This window comes from Saccostrea echinata, unplaced genomic scaffold (assembly GCF_033153115.1).
Source record: "Saccostrea echinata isolate AGI-Se365-2 ecotype Australia unplaced genomic scaffold, CSIRO_AGI_Sech_v1 ptg000032l, whole genome shotgun sequence".
Taxonomy (NCBI): Eukaryota; Metazoa; Mollusca; class Bivalvia; order Ostreida; family Ostreidae; genus Saccostrea; species Saccostrea echinata.
This window is the reverse complement of record NW_026889781.1, coordinates 5,053,300-5,071,806: the sequence shown is the minus strand read 5'-3', so window position 1 is coordinate 5,071,806 and position 18,507 is coordinate 5,053,300. Positions and strand designations below refer to the sequence as shown.

Genomic DNA, 18,507 nt, shown 5'->3' with positions numbered 1-18,507 from the left:
CAAAGCGAGCGATTATATATTTTTTTCTTTTACATTTTTTTTAGTAAATCATTTCGAAGTCTTTTCCAAGTCCCCCTGATCTTGTAAGACATTCAATATTCCAATTTTTTTTTTTTTTTCGAAAACAAAACAGTGCATAACAATACTGTTACTATAGTATCACACATTAAATACATATTGATTTACTACAGATGTTACAGTCCCGTAGGGAGCAATTTCAGTAGGGGGGGGGGGAGGTACAGCTAATACATTTTCAGTTGGGGGGGCACTATCAACTACCAAAATTCCCTGACAAGCAAAAAAAAAGGGCATCAGACGTTTTTATTGAGGGGGCACAAGCATATAGGAGCTATGTTTTCTATAATAATCTATATATCGGCAAAATTATTGGGGGGGGGGGGGCACGGCCCCCCCTGCCTCCTCCTCCCCGGTTCCTACGGCCATGTGTTATAAAAACAAATATTTTAGAAAAATATATATATATATATATATTGATTCCTTTACATGTTTATAGCATCATAGGACATTTGATACAGGTTCTTCAAATGTATATCATTAAGGTACAAAATGTACATAAATCTTCTAACGATATGAATATCAACTCTCAAGGCACCTTCAACCTATAGTGTTTCCTGGGGTTCAAGTTTCTGCTCTGTCCACGATTTCTTTTATTTACTGGATTTATGAGAATGACTATTTTGGCTGACTTGTTTCATACCAATTGTTAGACCTTTGTTTTTATATTGTATGTATATCTACGGAATGTTCCGTGTACTTGATCAATACATAGGGCTCACGGCGGGTGTGACCGGTCAACAGGGGATGCTTACTCCTCCTATGTACATGTACCTGATCCCACCTCTGGAATTTCCAGGGATCTGTTCTTATGCCCTGTTCACAGATTTGTATTGTTTGAAGTTTTTATGAGATCGATCGCTGTTCGTGACATGTGTATCTTTACCCCTTTTTCATTGATCACTGTTCGTTATCTTCAGCTTTTACATATAATTATATGAAAACTGTATTCATAAAATGTGATATATGTGATGTGGTCAAGACTAAATACATACAAAACTGGCCAATTCCAGCAGCATTACTAGTATTGTTTTTTTTTTCTGTATTTATGCACAATATCAGAAGCTTAACATGGCTACAAATTTTAATTCACACAATAAAAAAAAAAAAATCAAAGCCACAACAGAACTATCAGGAAGTATGTGTCATTACTAATTATCATTTACAATTGATGTCAGCAGTGATAAGATGATACTATATGTAGTAACTCTCAAATATATATATATATATATATATATATATATATATATATATATATATATATATATATATATATATATATATATATATATATATATATATATATATTAAAATATAATAAACATAGAGCTCAGAATAACAAGGTTGAACATCAGTTACATGTATAAAATGAGACACTGTCATTAAAAGTAAAACTAAAAACTGTTTATTCTCAAGAGTTGACTGATATAATTCTGAAATGAGGTGTCAAAAATGTGGGAAACTACTTCGACGAATCAAGGAAGACGGATATTTTGATTTCTTCTGGCTGAGCCAATTATTCTATGGTTTCATGGAAATAAAATCTACCTTTAGTTTGCATGCACTGTGGGTTCAGCTGAAGACCTTCTTGATTACTCTGATCCATACATGTGTGCACTATATGAACGGTTCTCAGTTGTGAGACCAGTATATTTTCACTGTAGAAATTCTGGAAGAACCATCAAATCTTTCTAGAGCTATAGCGTTCAACACTCAACATCCAAAGTAAATAAACGAAGCAGCGATTTAGAGGTCTCCCAATTTCTCCCTCCTTAAGAATAAAATAGATGCAGCTTAATCAATGTGTTTACACGGATATTCAGAAATAAGTATATCTTTATTTATTTTAAATAAATTCCTTACACTTACATCTAAGCATCTCCGTAATTTCTTTTACGTCCATGGTGGATTTATCTTCAAAATATAACAGATCCTCTCTTTTCTATCCTCACCTGGATTGAGATATTAGGTCTATCCTCACCTGGATTGAGATATTAGGTTTACTTTTTTCCTTTGTCGTAACTCTTAGAAGCACTTTTTAAAACAGTTCGTGCAATAGTGCATCATTGGAGTTAATGACTGTAATTGGTAGTTTTTACAATAGAAACTTACCGTCAAATTAGGCTTAATAAGTCAATTCATCAATGTTGTCTCGGTTTTTGCTGACGCGTAATATTAACTGTTTAAATCTTGGTGCGCTCTTTCGTTATGGAGCAAAGTTTTGTTTCTGCGTAAACCCTTCTTTTGACATCAAGTATCCTAATCCTAAACAAGTAAAGAATAGCTCAATATAATCTTCAAAATCATTGCTGCTTGACATTATTATATATTCATGTATAATCTTTCCATATGATTAAATTCAATTTAAAAGCCCTAGCCATATGCATCGTACATTTGTTTACATCGACAACTATGCTGACACGGATACTTTTTACTCATCTATCGTTGGAGAGCTACAATCTCGAAACTTGCGTAGTGAAAAATTGCTCACTCCCTCCCCAATACACACTATTCAAGAAAGCTTAACTGATCTTTTGGTAAAAATTTTTATGGTTGATTTTTTAAAAAGAATTTACACATTTCCCCTTTTTTAGTAAATTGCTGTTTCCTCTAATGTATTTTCTTTAAAAATCTGAATCCAAATGATCTCTCTAGAAATGATTTAAATTATTTTGATTAAGTTCTTTATGAATTGACAGTTAAATTACCAAATCAAATGGCTTCTACATGTAATTCTTTGTTTGCCATATCTGTTTACAACTTGTAATAGAAGTGATTAATTAACAGGTGCTAATTAGTGCCCAAAGGTGATGTACATCATACATATTGACACTGGAATAAAAAAGATATTTATACACACACTTTGACTTTGCATTTATGGTAGTTTGACCCATAATACATGTATGTCAAATTATACTAACTTTGTGAGATAGTTTATGTAATACTGTAAAGGGAAACATCACGGCAAAATGCATCCATTGTTTTAGATAAAATATTAAAAAACTTAAAAATGACATAAAATTTGAAGCACGTATGAATTAAAGTAAAACATGAATAAACTTGCTACTATAGTAGTCGGCATCTATCTACTCCTGTCACATATGCCCCCCCCCCCCATGAAAAGTATCCTCGGTGAGTCGGGGGGGGGGGGACCCCTTCGAACCTGAGAGATGTAGGTTAGGGGACACAGTATTTAAAAAAAAAAATCATGAATATTAAATAATGTAAAAGAAAAAAGGCTGTTACTGAATCTGATATGAATCTAAAGGAATGTTTATGCAAGACTGTTTATTTAGAATAAATGTTTTCTAAAATCTAATTTGTAATTTTATTAATTACATTAATTTTGCAAAGTAATGGTTATTTAATTAATTACAATTCAAAGTCATTGTAATGGTAATGATAATTTACTAGTAATTAAAGGACTAGGCAAGTAATTGTAATTTAATTAATTACTATCCTATGTAATTGATCCAATCCCTGGAATGAAGAGTAATAAAAAAATAATTATTTAGTATAGTATGACTGATCCCAGATTTTGTCCCTTACATTTTTTCTGCATATACATTTTGTACGGGTACATGTATGTACCAGTCTCGTACATTTCTAAAATTAATATAAAAAACATGCAGATGCCGTTTTGACTTCGTATTTTCCATTTTTTCTAACCCCCATGTCTATCCATTAGCGAACTTAACATAAAAATTCAGATTTCAAAAATGCATTTTCAAAAATACTTTTTCTGATAATGTCCCCCATCTTCTGTTGAAGAAAGGCTAGAGTGTATACGTATACTAGTATTTGGTAATAAATATATATTTACTTGTGTATTGGTTTTCGGCAGATTATCCCGATTAATGTATATGATAATTATAAAAATTTTGAGAAGCTTGTTTTTTTTTTGGGGGGGGGGGAGGATTATTACATATAGCTGAACTAATTTATATGTTGATTTTTTTTTTTTTTTACCTCTAATCGGTTATAGTACAATGTGACACTTATGATATTACACGCAAAACCGGGCTTTGACTGACCACGTGTTAATTTTTACTACAAATGCCGTGGGAATACTTGTACATTCAATGCGATTGGTCAGTACTGTCTTGGGTATTGTGGGTTCTGTCTTTAATATGCAAATTAGGATTCAATGAGTTGAAAAAAAACAGCCAATCGATGAGTTTTATGGTAAACAAAGTAGCACGCTTGATTTAGCAAGGTGACACGCTGTTATTGGAATGATAGTAAAAATAAAATTAGATAAACTATGAAACCGAACCAGGTGTTAAGTGCAGTCATTTATTTGTTTGTTTGTTTCTTAAATAAAATAATTTAAATTTAAAAAAACAAAAACTAATTAAAATGTTTCTGAAGATTTAAACGTTAAGAACACTGTTCTTTTCCATTTGCCGAATAAATGAAACACGCTCTTTATTGATTTCCCGTTTCTTAAATGTCCACCTTATTGCTATTGCCTGTGTTTGTGTTTGCCGGAGAGCTATGTACATGTACACTGTAGAACTAAAATTTATTTATTTTTTTAATAGTTCGAGGGTAAACATTTTTATTTTTAAATACCCTATACTATTTCATTTTAAATTTTCTTGCATTATACATCCTTAAAGTCGTTTTAACAATGTTCGTCGGTCCTTGGTCCTAAAACAGACAAAGGCGCTTAAAATGACAATATGTTGAACAAATTGATATCAGAAAAATGTGGGTCTAAAGATATTGATTAAATTTCGAGGCAGATTAGCGTTATTCATATATATATTGCCCTTTCTTTGCAGATGGCTTTACAATGTATAATATTTGCTATTTTATCTCAGGAACGTAACAGTGAACATTCAATCAATAAGATTATTGGCGATCACCACTCATTACCGCTACCTATTCGATTCATTCAGTCTGTAGTCGAAATACAATTATTTAGCGTCAATTGAACGTCATGGCTACTACATGTATTGATAAGTTTGTGAAAAATCGCGGCAATGTAAGATTAGTCATTGATGGATATAAAATTCGAATAAATAAATAATATATGAACAATTCTCAGTTTCAAACTTTTCTAAAATGTTTTATGAAACAAAATAGAATTTTTTTTTTTTTAAAGTGAAAAAGTCCTGCTCAAACTCTTAGTTTCATCTCTCTGTGGTAGGCAGAGGAAACAGGTTTTATGCATGTCTATGTTGTACATGTGCTTTAAATCAATCTGTACTTAAGAACATACACAACGTAGTTTGAACTTTTTTGTCTTTTTCCCTGGAGTTGAAGACTTCCAATACATGTACTTAAAGGAACTGTGTGCTACATTTTAATGTCTATATATGCTGTTGTACACTTCTTCTAAAACAAGTTTGGATAAACAAAAATCTAGAATATATGTTTAGTAATTTTTGTATATTTTTCTTAGAATTATACAAGGATTTTCATCAATTGATATCTTTTTTTAAATCCCCTGCTATTGCATTTTGATTTTTTGTCTATGAACATCTGATGACACTATAATCTTAAATTTAGACTATCTTGAAAAATTGTCAGTAGGTAAGGTACGTTGCGTATGTCCTTAAGCCGCTGGCTAACGAAGGAGGCAATGTGGCTTTAATGTATACTTCTAAATGTAGCGATAACGTATACTTTTTTGTAGCGGTAATGAGTATGTAGCAGTAATGAAAATTGTGAAAATGTAGCAGCAATGATACGTACCCTTAATTTTGAATTTAAATTAGAACCTTGAATTCATACCTGCTGAATTTCAAATACCAATCTGGTATTAAGATTGTTGTCTTGAATATTTGAAATTAAATTCTATAAACCGAAATAGTGAATCGTCATTCTTTTTTTGGTATAAGTGTTTGAGTCAAAACTCTAAGCTTCCAATAAATCGAAAACCCTCTGCAAGTTGAAATTAATGAACTTTAAGTATAAAGTAAATTTTAAAATATCAAGAGATAAAATAGGTACATAATTTAAATTTTCTAAACAATAGATATTTTAAAAATTAATATATAACAAATTAGAAATACAAAATTCGGTTTTTTGGATGTTTTATATGTATAATTTAGGTAAAAAGCTAATGATTTAAAAAAGGACATGTAAAACTCGAAGATATAGACTCCTAAAATTTTAAGTTTTCAAATTTTAAAACAGTTCAACACCAGTTTTTTTGGTTTTTAATTAATTTTTTTTAAAGTAAGTATTAGAATTCTGCTATGCTAAATAATTCTCGAAATTTGAAGTTAAATACTGCATAAAACCGTTTATGGTAAATTTTCTAAATAATAAAGAGCCTAAAGAGCCTCAAAAATCAAAAAATTAAATACAAAATTGGTTTTAGGTATTTACATTATATATATATATATATATATATATATATATATATATATATATATATATATATATATATATATATATATATATATATATATATATATATATATATATATATATATATATATATATATATATATATAAAATCTTAAAGAAAACAAAATCAGTATTTGTCATTAACTTTAGAATTTTATACAAAATATTAACTTGTGATAGTTTAAATTATCTTCAATATTTAAATTACGAAGTGTTACACTCATAATATATTTGCATAAATAGAAAAAAAAAATACTGTCATTTATTTAAGATAAATATCATTGTATTAATTAGAACATGTCCATGATTAAAAAATACTATGAACAAAGTTTGAATGAAATTCGGATGTTTGTAATTTACCTTAAATTAAATTCAATGAATTTGTAAAAATTCAAAAAAATATATATATAGTAACAGAAAAAAATACATGTAACAATTAAGATAAATTCACAAAAATTGATATGCATTGTAATTTATGAGTAATTGACATATAAAATTATAATTTACATATATGCATATACTATCATTAATTCACATAAATTTGCATAAACTTGGATAGAAATATAACGAATGTATTTTAATTTAGAAAATAAGCATAAAAGATGAATAAACGTAAATTTACTTTAACTACTCCCCCCCCCCCTTCCCCGAAAAAAACAGCGTTTTTTAAATTTTTTAATTTCTTATTTCTAATTTTATTTTATTATTATTATTTTTTATTTGCATAAAATATCCTATTTATATAAATTAGCATACATTTGCATAAGTTTACATAAATTAACATTTCATTCATTTGCATAAATTAGCATAGATTTACATGAATTAGCATAGATTTACACAAAATGGACTTTATTTGCATATATTTACATAAATTTACATAAATCAGCATAAAATGGCCTTGATTTGTATCAATTAACATAGATTTGCATAAATTAGCATAGATTTACATGAATTAGCATAGATTTACACAAAATGGTCTTTAGTTGCATATATTTACATAAATTTACATAAATTAGCATAAAATGACCCTGATTTGCATAAATTAGCATAAAATGGCCTTAATTTACATGAATTAGCATACATTTACATAAAATGCCCTTAATTTGCATAGATTAGCATAAAATGGCCTTGATTTGCATAAATTTGCATAAATTTACATAAATTAACTATTAATTAATGTAATTATGTATGCTAATTTATGCAAATTAAGGGCATTTTATGTAAATGTATGCTAATTCATGTAAATTAAGGCCATTTTATGCAAATCAAAGGCGTTTTATGCTAATTTATGTAAATTTATGTAAATCAATGCAAATCAAGGCCATTTTATGCAAATCTATGCTAATTTATGCAAATTTATGCTAATTTATACAAATCAAGGTCATTTTATGCTAATTTATGTAAATTTATGCAAATAAAGACCATTTTCTGTAAGTCTATTCTAATTTATGCAAATTTATGTAAATTAAGCATATTTGATGCAGTGGTATGTAAATGTATGCTAATTTATGCAAATTGAGGAATTTCGTGCATATTTATGTAAATTTATGCAAGTGTATCCAAATGTTAACAAAATAAGGAAGATTTACGCAAATGTTTGAAATTTTATGCTATTATTTGAATATTTATGTTAATTTAATTAAATTCATCATAATTTTTCTTTATTCATGAAATTTAATGGCAATTTTATGTAAATTTATGCTTAATTGAGGAAACGTTTGCAAATTTATTGCTAAATATTATTTAAAAAATGAATCTATGCTATTTTCATGAAACTCTTTGCTCTTTTATGCATTTTTATGTAATATATTGCTAATCTATGCCAATTTTTGGTTATTTTTGGAAACTTATTCTTATCTTTGTGGCTTATACGCTAGTTTTATTCATATTACTTTAAATTGATGGTTATTCATGCAAAAAGAAAAATAGATTTATAGTTATTTTACAAAATTATGTGGTATTTCATATAAATTAACCAAAACTTATTGTATATTATGCAAGTTATGTTTTTAAAAATGGTATTTCATTTAAAATAATCCACTTTCATTCAATTGAATCTTTATTTCCTCCATTTGGTAATCTGATAAATAATCAACTCTTACAACATATTTACTCCAATGAAAATATATAAAAAGAAAATAATAAAGAAAAAAATGTGGTATGTACAATTTGATTATATACTCTATATGAAAACATAAAAACATCTCACGTGTTTGTATCATACACATTGTTGTGCTAGACAAAAAGAAATTTATGTTAAAATGTTTCTCATTTATAGTATCGAGTATAGGACTAGATACTATTAATGAAAACCATTTTAACATAAATTTCTTTTTGTCTAAAATTTTGTCATGGGTACCCCTAAGAACAGATAGGTAAAAATTGTACTCATTTAATGTGACAAAATCTATATAACTTCATTGTAGTCTTATGATAATTCAAACATAAATTCAGATCTATCATTAGATGTTATAGAAGAAGTCGCTATGGCATGCTGAAAACTGTTTTCAAAACTAGATCTGAAAGAAAAGTGAAAGGCAAAACAAAGCAAATAAATTCTAAGATCATGTGAACAGACGGGGGACTCTAAGTTTTTCCGGAAAAGTCTCCAAGTAATTATAACTAATGTGAAAAAATTTCGAATTTTGAAATCTAATTTTTTGTCAAATTGATTACAAGTATACAATTTGATAACTAATCTATGCATATAATGTGTGTAGTTAATTTTGTTTTTGTTTTTGTTTTATTGTTTGTTTATTGTTTAACGTCCCTCTCGAGATTTTTTATGCCCTCGATCGAAAGATCCCGCGGGTATTTTGTTTTTGCCCTGTTTGTCTGTGTTCACGAAAAGACATTAATTGGGTATGATTTTTGTTACTGGAACACTTATTGGGTACATTTGACTTGTTGGGTATACCCAATAAGCAAATTGCTTGCATTGTGTTCCAGAGGAATTAATTGGATATTTCATGACACATACCAAATAAATGTTTGTCTGAGATTTGTTTGTCAAATTTAGTCGAACTGTTGGACTTTCCTGTCAGTTGAAATTGAATTCATGCGGAATGCCTTTTGTTTTATCACTAAAAATGAAGAATCCAGAAGAGCTCCAAACAACTGTGACATGTGAAGAGATTATCCAATCAGATGATAGTAATGGCTGCCAACATAAACAGAAAGGCATTGTATCCCTGAGTGTAACTGTGTAACAACAACTTTTAAAGCCAAATTTTCTTACTGTTAAAAAAGGTAGGCTATTTCCCTAGTTATACAATGGATATACATGTATTTCTTTTTCTGATAAAGTAATGACATGATTTATATCGATTGTGTTAGTGCTAATTAAGGTATACCCAACAAGTTTGTCTATAAAAGACAAGTATTTTCACAAATTGTCAATTGTTTTTTATAGGATATGTAAGTTCCTGATGTCATTAGCATTAATACTGATTTTAACAAATTGCGTGTTCTTTCACGTTATACATATTAGCCTATTTTATTTTTTTTTAATACAAGAAGTTCTCATATTATAGATTGGTCCCTGGAATGAGCTAACACACACAAAATGACGAAATTGATGATATTTTTATTGCCTAACAACTACATTTATTCAGTATAACTACAACTTATCTCATTATCACACAGACGCATGCTGAAAGGGCAGGGAGGGGGGGGGGGGGTGTTACTGTATGAATGAAAGCAAGTTTACTTATGCCTTGTTTACATCACATTTATCTGTGGACAGGACTGTACTTTTGCCTTGATTCTTCCATGCACCCCCTTTAATGGTAATTATTTATGATCATTTATTAATTTATTTATTTCAATCTCTAATGGCTTGAAAATTAAAATCCAGATAAGAATTCATTACCCCCTTTACATACATGTATATTTAAAAAGAGAAGGTAAGCAACTAATTAAAACAATAGCTTTATTTTATACAATTGTACTAAATATTGAAGTTGTGCACTATTAGTGACAACATTGTCTTCTGTATTTTTTTATAACCCAGCACAAACTTTTTGAAATAAATAAAAAAAAAAAAAACGTTAACTTCAAATTTTATGATTAGGGCTAGCAGTTGAATTGTAATTTTATTGTAGGTGAAGGACTGAAGGTATACAAAGAGCAAAGACAAAAGATAGAAATTCTATCGTATAATTTAAATGAAAAAATCCAGAGAAATTTATTCACATCAACAACGCAGTACAGTTAAGGCAACATTTTCTATAAAAAGGCACCAAAAACGAGACACTTAAAGTTCAACCGTCTTATTTTTTAGCATGAAACTCTATCTGAAATATCTTAATGGCTTTATGAAGAGTTTGTTCATCGCTTTTAACATCGGTATTTTTTGTCATCATGTGACCCTCTACAGTCACGTGAGCTCCGATTTTAGGTCAAAATATGAAATGTCAAATTTAACCAAAAAGTGCAAGGGCAAGGCAAACAATATTTGAACTGCACAATGTTTCATTGTGTCCCTTAGTATCTATTCTATCGTAAAATTGATGCTCATTCAGTCAGATTTCTGAGATATTTAAGTTATTCATTGAAAACAGACACCAGTATTCAAAAATACGGTATTTTTCATCATTTAATCGGAAATTTTAAATTGCCAAATGAATTACAAAGAAATGAGCATCACTTTTTAAAAACTATACAGTAAAGTAAAGAATTTAAAATAAAAACCTATCTCTTGGATTGTCGCCTTGCCCTTGCACTTTTTGATTAAAAATTGAAATCTTAACACATTCATTCTAAATATAGTTTTCAAACGCATCATTGACCCAGCATGGGAGATAACTCTGTGGTACTTAATAGAGTGTGTGTACCTCGCAAATTTTGAACAAATAATACTTACGGACTGTGCTGGGCTTTATTTCATTAAATCAAATCGGTATGCATAAAAAATCCTTGACTTTACTTTATTTTGTATATCTTCGTTCTTTTATACTCCACACATGACGTATTTGACGCCTACCGCATTTCCTCCGTTCGTCAAGAATAGGCCTAAAATTTGCCGCAACATCTATCATGTAAATCAATACGCGACTTCCGAGATACGTTTCCGACCCGATTTTTACATCACGCAAAAGTGAAATGTAGGGCATGTTTACTTCCGTTTTCATCGTAAACGATGGCGTCATTAGATACAGACTGCGATTACGACTATAATTTCAATTCTTGGCAAGTGCCTATGCTGAAAGACCTTTTATCCTTTAAAGGAATAGCTTTTTCAATATATTAAAATCATCATTTGATAAGACTTTGTGAACTGGGAGTTGAAATTCAGAAGTGGCAGATGATTAGGCCTACAGGGTGGTGATGTCAAACTGTTGGAGATAAAGTTTTCCGAAATATAACAAGTGTTGATAGGTGGTCTGAAGATCTCATAAAACTGCCGAACATTGAGATTTCCGATGTTTTCATAAAACTTTTGAACGATGGCTGGAGTACGTTATTCTCGGTTGAAAACATAGACAGAGACAAGACAATGGATACAGACTAAAACAACCACGTTGATAAAGTGAAAGTGTCCCCCCTGTCTGATGATTTTCAGTACATCAAGTGTGACACAGTTCCTGAGACTAGCCAGATGCAGATCCGTACAAGACCTGGATATTTGTTGAGGGCAATGAACAGATTCACTCAGGTGGATGTAGTGTAAATATTCTGGTTTTCACATTATGACTACAGATTCTCCAGTAGAATTTAAAGCAATAATTATCAAAAATGTTATTTCATAAAGATATACTAATGCTTTTTGTTCATAAAAAAGCATACACAGAGGGAGCCCTGTCTCAGCCTACAAGCATTTATGATTATGTAAATTGCTCAATACACTATTCATGTCATGGAATTTCATATTCAATACTTCATCACTTTGAACAAAAGTTCTCTTGATTTTAGAGATGATGGGTCGTGTAAGCACTGTACAGCTTCGATATTTGCTGTGGCTTCATTCTGTGAGAGGCACAAAGACTGTCACACTCAAGTCGGAACAGATATTCCATGTGTTTGGGACAATTTTTTAAGCCTCGTGTCATCTCATCTTGTATTGGCCAATTACATAAAACTACAGGACTATACAGGAGAAGAACCTGAAGTTAGTGCTCACCATTCAATAAACAACCCAAGCAAGTCCTTGAACAACAACTCTATTAAAGAAATTGAAGAAAAAAAATTGTTTCAACTCCTGTGTTTTTACACAAAATGTGGATTTTTCTGTGAGCAAATACATTATGATCCTTTGAAATTTGAGGAAATAGTACAAAAATGTGAATATCTCTTCGACAAACATTTGAAAGTTGCAATTATGTCTCTCTAAGTATAGCAGAGCAACAAATTTGTAAATGAGATAAGCATGTAATGCATAATAATTTATGGCATTCTTGATTATAACAGTGAGGAAAAACTTAAAACACTTTTGGTCTAAGGTACAGGATTCATTAATATTCATAATTTATTGATGGCAGAATACCTGAACTGATAAATATAAATTAGGAACAAACAATAAAATATTTCAATCATCATGATCATATGATTAAATTCTTTCATAAATAAATACAATATTTACATTACAGTTTGTATCAGACCTGGGGTAATGGTAATGCATTGTAATCATTACATTTTTTCAAAGTAATTGGATGTAATGTGTAATGGACTCATCTTTCAATTACAATTGTAATGTTTATGCATTAATTTAAAAAAAAATGTCAGTAATGACCATTGCCTTTCAATTACATTTTGGTTTTAAATCTCTCTTCATTACTGAATCTGAAACAAATAAAGGTCACTGAGAGGTTTTTTTTTTTTTATTTATAATGTTAAAGTCTTAAAATTAAAATCCTATATCTTACTTTAAAAAAAAAAAATGTTTATTCAGTGGTGATTGACAGACATACTACATGTAAATAATTGTTTTAATGGAAAACTTCTTGACAAGACAGTTATAAAATCAATTGAAGAAAGCCAGAATTGTTTTGAAAAAAAAAGAAGAAATCATTGGGTTTCAAAGAAGCCACAAAACAAGTGACATTAATACATTTATTTAAAAAAAAAACGGAGGAACTAACATCAGAGACTGAACAAAACTGCAACATTAAAAGTGTTCCGATCCACTTTCTTTGTCAACTGTAGATCATGGTAGATTGGTAAACTACATGGACATGATAAATGAATACAAAATCCAAATACCACTCTGACTTACAGACATGAGGGAAAGCATATCAACCAAGCACAAAGTGTGAAAAGTATAGATATAAATTGTGTGGTCATAAAATTTGTGTTTTTCTCTTATAAAATGTAATGTGTAATGTAATTCATTACTTAAACAAAGTAATTGTAATTTAATTAATTACTTTTCTAAATGAGGGTAATGGTAATTGTAATGGTAAAAATTTCGAAGTAATTGTAATTTAATGCATTACATTTAAAGTAATTGACCCCAGGTCTGGTATGTTTTAGATGCCTTTATGGAATGAACATTCAGATACATAAAAAAGATCTTATTCTTTTGATTTAATTTACATGTAAGCACTTGTTTCAGATGTCATATTATGTGCATAGCTACTATTCATGATCATAGAGCATTCATGAACACATCTTTGGATAGTACAATTACATGCATCATATATAGATCATTATTCGTTTGTCAAGTGGTGATACAAGAGGGAGTGATTCCAACAAGGCACTTTAATGTGTTATGGCTCTTATAGTTATTGTATGTTTGATGCTGTGCTCTAGGGGTACGTGGCCGCTGAACAAACATCTCTGTTCAGTCGACTACTCTGAACTCTTGTCCAAGGAAAAGCATTCTTGAATGAGTGTGGTATGAATTTCCTAATACTTGTGCTCTTGAAGGCCATTTAATTTGAGGTCCAAATACCTATATAAAATACAGTTACTTAGTAATACTTTTCAAAGTCAAAATACTAATATTCTGTGTGAATTATATTATTTGTGAATCTAAATAAATAAATATATATATATAATATATTTACCAATTACCAGTAATTAATTTATTTAAGGAAATAAACCATTTGTAATATAATAAAAAATTAAGATATATTCATAAAATATTAACAATATTTAGATTTTTATTTGAAACTTAGACAAATTAGTGAACTTGCAGTTTGAATCTAATATTTCTTAGTAACACACCCTATATATGAGATTAATCCATGTGCTAAATATTTGGTATACCTGACTCTCGGCTACCCCAAACAAGTTAGCAAGTAAAGAGGTGTTGACACCAAGTCAAATTCTAAGGAGTGTGATCAAGAATTCTTCGAATCTAGTCAGCTTCCTGGATGGCCCTGTTTTTTTTTTTTTTACATTGACCCTTTTCACACTTCTTCTCTGTTGATGTAGAGGTATACATGTATATTCATAGCGGTTGTACTCGCATATGCATGCTGAGGTTTTTCAATGGAGGTGGTTTCTATTTTGGAATCTTGAAATTGTAGCGACTAAATAGGGTAGGGATAGGATTGTTTTCAGTGGGACAGCCATCTACAAAATGTAGGGAACAAACGGAGTGGTATCGTCTAGGGGAAAACTCCTCATCTCGAAAGACCTGCTGAGGCCGCTGCCTTCGTAATTTGAGTTTCCTCTTAAAATTGGACGCCTTGCATCCAAGGATAAGTGGCTCAACTGGCCTCCCGTCTGCTGCACACCCTGACAAAGAACACCAGTAGTGGCTGGGAGTATCTGTGTTCTTCCTTTTTTTCAGACGTCGAATAATTTCGTCTGCTCAATATTTCGTTGCGATGTAAACATTCGCCATTACAATGCCCTACATTTCCTTATTATCACGTGACTGCTGTGTGTAAAAGTCAGCCGTAAACCACGATTCCGGCGTATCTCGAAAGTTCCGTATTGGAAAATACCCATGGTTAAAAAATATTGAAAGATTCAATCATTTGTAATAAAAAATAGACAGCCGCTATCACTGATAAAATATTTATTCCCCCCAAACAGACACATAGAAAAAATATCTCCGACAGAACTTTTTTTTTTTTTTTTTTTTACATATGTGATTATTTTAGTTATCAAACCTTCAACTGTTTAGGGATTCTAGACTACGTTAAAAGTTTTAAGAACAGGAGGAAGGGATTGGGGAGCTTATTCCCGTATTTAATTACCTGTTTTCCTTTCTCAGTACAGATCCCCCCCCCCCCCATCACCAGTTTGTCACTGGCTCCTTTGATACCATATACCTTACTTGCACTTAAAAAAACAAATTATTAAACAGTGTTTACATCAGGTTTTACTTATTTGGGTATTGTAGCACAAATTGGGGGAGGGGGGGGGGGGCTTTAGTCTCTTTTTTTTTGAGTTATTATCAATCCATGCGCAAACAAGATAATCAAAGTAAAACTTTGTAATCAAGAAACATATACTCTGCTAAAGAACAGGTGAACACAATATACATGCTGAAATTTAGATCTTGTTGGTACCCCAAAACACAGATAGGCGCGTAGCCAGAATGGAAGTGAAATGTACGCATAGAACGGCTGGGGTCCGCTTTGAGATCCCCAGTTGGTCCAGGGCGAAGCCCTGATGAGGACCCATGGACGAAGTCCCTGGAAGCTCATGGGTTTTACCAAATATTTCATTCAAAATCATGCCATTTCGATTTTCTTTAGAAAATACAAGACATAGTACTTAATATTGCTTTTAACACAGTTAAATACTTCAGTGCAAATTTATTGTACATGTAGAGGCTGAATATTTTTTAAAATGATATATTGGGATCATCTACTCTTTTTTAACTTTCAGCAACAAATATAATAATTAATTTCAATTATTAACAAAAATAATGTTATATTTCCAATCATATTCTAGTGGATCACAGCATTCAATGGTTGATATTTTCTCAAAGATCTTTAAAAAATTATCAATGTGTTGTTGAAGAATTACAAATTAATAAATGTTTTATTTGGTTTTGGCAATGATTTAAATAATAAAACATTACAATTTTTTTTATGAAGACATGGTAATGTAAAATTTGAATTTGAATCGAAACAGTACGAGATAAAATAATTTGAAACACAAATATTTGCTGGATGGTATTGATATTTTTCTCTTCTCACAAATCTCTCCCTTCCCTCATCCCCCCCCCCTTCCAATTTTTTTTTTAATTTGAAAACGATTTGTACACATCTGCGTATAGGCAGCTACGCGCCTGTCAGAATATATTCAAGTAAAGATTATCAAATCGTAACAGCCTTCAAACTTTCACACCATTGTATTGTTAAAAATTCAAAGTATTATTTATCTAGAAAATTTATTTAATTAAAAACAGCTTTTCAAATTCAAAGGCAGGCTGTGAAGGGATTTCTGAGCAGGTGCAAAATATTTCAAACAGTCCACAGTTCAAACAGTTCTTCTGGATGAAATCAATTCTGAAAACAAAATGAAATACCATTATGGAAAGTCCATTGGTGTTTTAAAAAAGTGATACTCAAAACAATGCATTGAGTAACATGGAAAACATATACATGACTCTACTGTTTTTATTATCAAAACATTTCAATAATCTTGCTAGGAATATGTATGGTTTATAGCTTATATGGAGCGTACCTTTTTATTTTATTGGTGGAAACACTTGCTGCCTGAATGAATTGTTCAAATTGTTTGATAATAGCTACAACACAATATATATGTAATGAGTGAATGACATAATGATTACTATTGTAGAATGAAATGACATTGCATTGAACAAAACAAACCATGCTATACTATATTTTCTGAAATTCATAAATTAAATAGAAATAAACTTTTGATACAAAACTTTTCTTGGAAATTGGAACCTATGACATTTGCAAAAGTAGAATTGGTAGCTATACTTAATTTAAGTAAAAAAAAATCAATATACAAGAGATATCATTTAATTCTTTCACCTATACAACATTTAAAAAAAAAATTAACACTGGCATACTATAAAATTAATGTGAAATGCTTTAGTGTGATCATACCCAGTGGAGAAATTGATGCATCTATTTTCATAGTTCTAGCTGATGTAAATGCCAGTTTTAACCAGTTCTGTGACAGCTACAATGACAAAAGAATTATACATATAAACAGTACATAAATACATGTATATACATATAAGACTGACTTAATGTACATGTAGTCAGACAAATGAAAATTCAAATGTTCTATCTTCATTAATGTAGAAATTCTACAAATTTACAGCCTAGTGATACAGATAGTAAAAGTTCTACGATGAATTTAAATATGAAGCACTGGTAAAAACTGAAATCTTAAAATTCACATATTTTTGATTGCCAGAGGTATAAATTAAAATTTATAGGGTCTTATACTCTTGTATGTACAGTGCACATACATTGTGTACACTGTGCAGTTTGACTTCACAAATACATTGTAAGTGTGACTGCATCTAAATTATTCTATTTGATATCATGACGTGCTGTGCTTATATTATGTTACATGTTTGTACATGTATGCCAAAGGACAACATCATTGCATGTTTAAAAGTGTGCAACTTTCATAATGTGTGTGTTTTTGTGTATGTGGGGGGGGGGGGGGCATACACACAAGGCACTGCATTGCAGTTTGTGACGGACTGTAATAATACATCTTATTGTACATGTTCATGGTTATTTGACATCGATGTAAAGAATAGTATGTCTACATGTTAATTCCTATGCACATACACACCTTAATGAACAGAAAGGGACCTAGGGAGGTAGTGCGGATCGTCTCAGTTTTCCATGATTTCCCGAAATAACGTCATCATCTTCTCATCAAAAAGATAAACAAGGCCCAGGTCTCTTATTTTATCCCTATTCTCTTTAAAGATTGCCTGATTGTTGCATTTATCCACTGCATGTCTCAGCCGCTGTTCGCCACGTTTTTAGATGTAAACAACATTCCGTGTCACCGAGTGCAAGCGCTTGGCTGAAGCCGAATGCAGCCAAACGACACAATAAAAAGAGAATTATTTCGAAGACGTGTTGTTACTATATAAGAGAAAATCACTAATGTTTATTTATTTAAACCTGAAAATACAGAAATTCATTACGAATTCTCGCAATC

At 30.4% G+C, this 18,507-nt stretch overlaps 1 long non-coding RNA gene across 1 annotated transcript; it reads right to left on the bottom strand.

Annotated features, from left to right (window-relative positions):
• Positions 1 to 16,715: 16,715 nt before the first annotated feature.
• LOC133197969 (uncharacterized) lies at positions 16,716 to 17,073 on the bottom strand. Its single transcript, XR_009722468.1, has 2 exons — positions 17,029 to 17,073; positions 16,716 to 16,850 (listed from the first exon to the last, which is right to left on the bottom strand). It is a non-coding gene; the product is annotated as an uncharacterized LOC133197969 (long non-coding RNA).
• Between the last annotated feature and the right edge of the window lie 1,434 nt (positions 17,074 to 18,507).